Source organism: Athene noctua, chromosome 2 (genome assembly GCF_965140245.1).
Source record: "Athene noctua chromosome 2, bAthNoc1.hap1.1, whole genome shotgun sequence".
NCBI classification, from domain to species: domain Eukaryota; kingdom Metazoa; phylum Chordata; class Aves; order Strigiformes; family Strigidae; genus Athene; species Athene noctua.
In genome coordinates this window covers 12953489-12959488 of record NC_134038.1, presented here as the reverse complement: position 1 = coordinate 12959488, position 6000 = coordinate 12953489, and positions in this window count along the sequence as shown.

Genomic DNA, 6000 nt, shown 5'->3' with positions numbered 1-6000 from the left:
AATGCCTGAGACTCTGCTATGGGAAACCTGTGGTAAAGAGATTTCTTTAACGTCGGGTGTGGGCCATGCTGTGCCAGGTGGTTTCTGTATCACGAGATGGGTCCTGACATGTTTTATGAAGTTGTGGAGTGAATACTGAGATCCTGGACCCAAATGAACACGTGGGGCTTCCGGAGCCTAGCAACAACTGGTTCATATATTTTTGTGTGTGGGAGGTACAGCATAAACACATCCCCCACCTATATTTCAATATAAATAAAACCCTGCTATTAAGGTTTTAGGTTACGAAGCTTTACCGCCTTTCTTATGACTGAACATATTTGCTGACCCTGCATTTTCCGTGCCAGAACAGGGGTCATTTTATCAAGTGCTTTGTCCTCATGTCTGCTGGAGGAGACTCTTGCAGAAGAGGACACTAGTACCAAGGATTTGGCTGCTATTTTGAGAATGTGATGGGTATGCTTTGATCTTGGCTAATTTTTGCTTTGCTTTTTGGAATGTGCATTGAAATGGTGGACTGAAATGCATTTTGTTGACAATGATCACCTTTTGGTGCACATCATGTTGCAGCTGGATAAACCCTTCAAGCATTTGAGATGAGATACTATCATGTACTGGAATCCATCTTGGGTGTCTCTGTTTCAATCTTCTCTTGAGTCCTTATTACCACCTCCAGTGGTCAGGAGCGATTCTATTGACCTTATACTGCTTTTTCTAGTTCATGTTTCTCTTTCAAGTGAAAATCAACAGGAGGAGGGAGAAGTTTCTGCCACAAGCTGCTGTGGGTCATTTGTGTTCTCTGGTACCTTGTCCCATGCCAGAAAGTTTTCTGACTAATGACTGCAGCCTATATTGCATTTTTTTTCCAAGGTCTCCATTTCTCCTGCCATCACCAGACATGAATCAGATCCAGTACTCAGGTTTTCAACTCCAGTTGCCTTTATCTCTGTCAAACACGAGCTGTAAAGTGGCACTGCCTTGGCTCAGGTTTGACCATACAGTAACTCGGTAACCACAGGTAATTACACAGTGGTGGAAACTGGATGCTGACTTACCATGGTTTCCTCTATACACAGAGTATGCTTACTAATTGCTGTAGAGCATACACAGAACCACTCTGTCTCTCAATAATGTATTCGGTGTCTGCATTTTTTATCTTGTCCGGAGCTAGTTTCTGCTGCAGAAGACATCTGGAAACAGATATTGCATATAGATGTTATTTGCAAGCCCAGCTTGAGGCATTTAAATCAGAGGTCTCTTGTTTTCAAGTGTCTGATCACATCAACATCACCTGGCATCATTCTACTCCATACGATGCCTACACAGTACCCGTCAGCTACCATATTTGTCACACGCCATCTTTATACTCAGATAAATCAAAACCTGTAACAGGAAGGCATTTATCCTCTCAGACTTCTGCTTTACCAGTCATCACTGCCTGATGCTGCTAAGAAGACTCTTTTGATGCCCTGGAACAATACTCTGGGGAGCTGCACACCTCAAAAATACCCTGCTTTTAAGGACCAGAATACTTGTAGAAAGGATTATCTTGATTTTATTCAGTTATATTTGGACAAGTAAACGAAAGTCCTTATTTGCCATATGCAAAATAGAGATGAACACAGCATTAGGTTTAAAAGACACAAGCATGCAGAAAGGAGATTGTATCTGCATTAGCCTAGTGTATAGCATCAGCTTTAAAAGCCCTATGTGATACTTGAGGCTTCAAAATCTTTTATCCTTGTACAGCCATTGCAGCGCTGGGGAGTGTGGTGGGGAGGGAGTCCTGCACTGGGGCATGTTTCTTTTTCAGTGCAGGAAGAGTCTCCATGGATATTCTTGGTTTGGGTGGAGATGCAAGTTACAGACACCTCCTCTCCTCAGGAAGGAGTTTCAAAAGCCCCACTAACATGCAGGCTGGATAAATGCAATCATCCCCCGGGCAGACCTGAGTGGGAGTCTGGTTAGTCAAGCTGCTCTCAAGTCAGCTAATGAGCTTCCCTGGGGCTGGTTAAACAATTAAGCAATGGATAATGGTGCTGGGAGACAACGCTGTCTGCCACTGTCAAATTTAGGAATAAATGCAATATATTGGGTCTTTTGTTTCACGCTGGAATGTGAACTCACGCTGGAATGTGAATTCACGCTGGAATTATACTTTAAACACACTACTACTAACTTGCTCTTAATTCCCACCAGTGTTAATGGGAACCAAATAGCGTGTGGTGGAACTGGCTGTAAGGTGAGCTATAGCTGTGGCAGTTCTGGTTTTGGGGCAGCGGTGGGACGTGACCCCAGGAAGGCACCTGCTGCTGCTGTCGGGTGTCCCAGGCATGGGGTTTGCAGTGGTGTGGGTGACTGGCACCCTCTGTGCAGAGCAGGGATTTCAGCACCACAAAATAGCCAGCTTGTTCCTGAGTCCCCGCTTCAGTGGGGTTTCTTGGGAGACAAGAACTTAGGCTTTTTAATTCTTGTGTGATACTTAATTTTTGCATTACAAAAATTTTATAGGTGAAGAATTTCAAGTTGGAGGATGTTGTTTGATATTACTTCATTTGTATATAAATGGATTTTCATTGCCTTATTTGTTAAAAAGTACAAAATGTGTAAGCTGGAAGCCTTGTTTTCTGTGAATTTCTACTTATTTTGATTATGGAAGGATGGGAAAATATGGGTATAACCAATTGATGTCTGCTAGAATTGTACCTCTGTCATTATTCTAATTTTTCTGTTTCTGTCTGAAGAGACACAGGAGTTAAAATTAAGCATTGTCATTAAAAATGACATAAATTGCATTTTGACTTCTGTGGAATGCTACCTGTTGGTTTGTACGTGCTTGAAGTGAAAGGGAATCCCTGCACTGGTGGTTTATATCCAAATAAAGCATGAGATGGTAATTTCCAGGGAGGAATGCTGGTTAACTCTGGCATTGTGGATATGTCCCAAAGCAGATAGTTCAGAGTCAGGTCTTCAAAAAGCATTATTGAGACCTGAGGCATAATATAATGTTTTAAAGAAGAAATGCAGGGATATATTCCCTGCTGAGGCATACTGTGATGCACTAAAGCACAGGAAAGACACCTGCTGATATTTATGGGCTACTTCCGCTGCTGAAAATAATTACAAGTATTTTGCCAGTGTTTTTTTCTAGTTTTTCTGTGACCACTAGTTTTTCCTTAATAATAAAATCATTATTGATTTTTTTCTGCTTGCTGAGTCACAGCAGTAATTTACACTGCCCTTGGACTGCCCATTGTAATCTGCTTTTCCCCCAGGGTCCAGTGTAACTCCAAAATGACCTAAGACTTGAAGCTTAATCATAAATAATTGCTTTAATAACAAAAGCCATAATGTGCTAAGAGTTTTCTGTGTGTTTTAACTTATCTTAACCAACTTTAGGAAACTGTACTTTTGTGGTGGGGACAGGATATTTGCGTTTGTTTTTGGAAAGTTCAGAGCTTTATAAAGCAAAACCTTAAAACTAAATTAAAATAAGGAAAAAAATAATTTGATACCAGTTTGTATTCTTCCTCTGTTGCTGTTTGCTTTCCTACCTGTTGAAGTAGGGGTACGCATCTCTAGCGTGGGTTAGACGTTATTAGGCTTCAGGTTATTAATGCTGGGTGACACCTATTCCCCTCTTCCCCCATTTCATCCTATTTCTTCTTTTTTTCTGCAATCTTACCATTGTGTTCCCTCTTTTTCCTGCTGTGCACCTTCATTTGCTTATCTGGTGTCGCAGGTGAATTATTAAAAGAAGTCATCATTATGGGGTTAACTAAAAGGGTTTTATTAATGATCAGATGATGATCAAATGGTAATCAAGTGATGATTGAAAATCAAATGGTAATCAAATGGTGATTAAGCAATAATTTAATGTTAAAGAGTAATTTGATTTGAGGATGATTTAAATGATAATTTAGAATGTTATCCGACAGTGGTCAAACACTCTGATACTTACAACACTTTTAATAATAGCTGGATATAAAAATGTTGCTAGCATACAATATACCTTCAGGCCTAATGTAAATTGTCACTTACCTCATTATAGATAAGAGATGCCAGGTAAGGGGTCTTCCAATCTCGAGGTGTAAGCTTGAGAGGCAGCCCTGCTCAAGGGGGAGATCCCCGCTGTGCAGCCTGTTGCTGTGCAGGAGAGCTCAAGGGGCTCGAAGGGGCTACAGATTTTTATAGTGTAGTGATTGACTTGTAGTCAAACCCCGCTTTGGTGTATGCTCAGGAGTGCAGCTGTACCAGTTTTAATTATGTCTACTCTCAGCTTGCGCTGATACTCTTAGCTCCTGATAAGATGTGTCCTAGACTTAGTTCCTGAGGCAGTGTGGCCTAGCGCAATTCTCACGGTTTGCACAGCCGGGCTGATTTCAGTCAGACCTTCTTGTCAGGGATGCCTGAACCAAAGTGCGGCTCCCTTACTCAGAGGAAGTGCTTCTGTCATACCTGGAGGGAGACATGGAGGCCAGAAGGGCACTGGCTGCCGGCGGCAAAGCCTACACTGTATCTTGGCTGGCACGAACATGCCAAAGATCTTGCATGGGCAGGGAGATGGGTGTTGGGGAAGCCTCTCCCTGCTGGAGAGGGAAGGGCTGTACTCCTAACAAAGCCAGCTGCTGGCACAGCTTTCTCCCCTGAAAGCCAAGATGCTGTGACACAGGTTCAGCTTTTGCAAAGGCTGACCTGGGAACAAGAGAACAAGAACACTCGGCAGTGCCAAACCCCACAGATCAGTACTCAGTCCTTCAGCAGAAGAGGACCAGGTTGGGGAACATATTTAACATGGCTGTAAAGAAGTCCATGGTTGCTGGTGGGATGCACCCTTGGGTGTGGGGAGAGCTGGCAGGTGTCAGTGTGAGGCCACTCTCAATTCTCTGTGAATGGTGGTGGTGGTCCTGGGGCCTGGACAACAGCAAACATCACTCCTGTCTTCAGTAACAACAAGGAGGAGGAGGAGGGAATCTGTAGGACAGCCATCCTCACTGCAATCCCTGGGAAGGTGATGGAACAAACAGACCTGGAAACCATTCCCAAACATACAAAGGACCAGAAGGTGACTGGGAGTAGTCAGCATCGCTTTACAAAGGGAAACCCAAGCTTAAGCAACTGGCTCAATGGCTGGGCCCAGGGGATCACCATCAGCTGCACAACGTCCAGCTAGAGGCCAGTCACTAGTGGTGTACCCCAGGGACAGATATTGGTGCCAGTGCTGCTTAATGTTTTCATTAATGTCCAGTGGACCCTTGGCTTGTTTTCAGGTGATACAAAGCTGTGAGGAGCAGCTGACAGTGCAGAGTTGTGCTGCCGTTCAGGGGGACCTGGGCAGGCCGGAGAAATGGGCCGACAGGAAGTTCATGAAGTTCAGCAAAGGGAAGCACAAAGTCCAGCACCTGGGGAGGGATGATCCCAGGCACTGGGACAATGGCTGGAAAACAACTTGTCAGAAAAGACTCTGGGATCCTAGGGGACACCAGTTCACTCCTGCAGTGGTGGTCAACAGCCTCCTGGTCTGCATCAGGCAGAGTGTTGCCATCGGGCTGAAGGAGGTGATCCTTCCCTCTGCTCAGCCCTGGCTGGGTGCTGTGTCCAGTGCTGGGCTCCCCGGCACAAGAGAGACATGGACATACTGAAGGGCCATGAAGATGATTAATAGTTTGGAGGATCAGACATATGAGGAGAGGCTGAGAAAGTCAGGACTGCTCAGCCTGGAGAAGGCTCAGAGGGATCTTATTTATGTTGATAAATATCCAATGGATGGAGGGAGTAAAGAAGACAGAGCCCAGAGACAGTAAGTGGTGCTCAGTGGCAGGACAAGAGGCAATGGGCATGAACTGAGACACAGGAAATTCCATTTAAACATTAGAAAAAAACTTTTTTCCACTGTTCAGGTGGTCAAACACCTGGGCAGGTCACCCAGAGAAGTTGTGGAATCTCCCTCCCTGGAGATACTCAAAACCTGGCTGGCCACAGCCCTGGGCACCCTGTGCT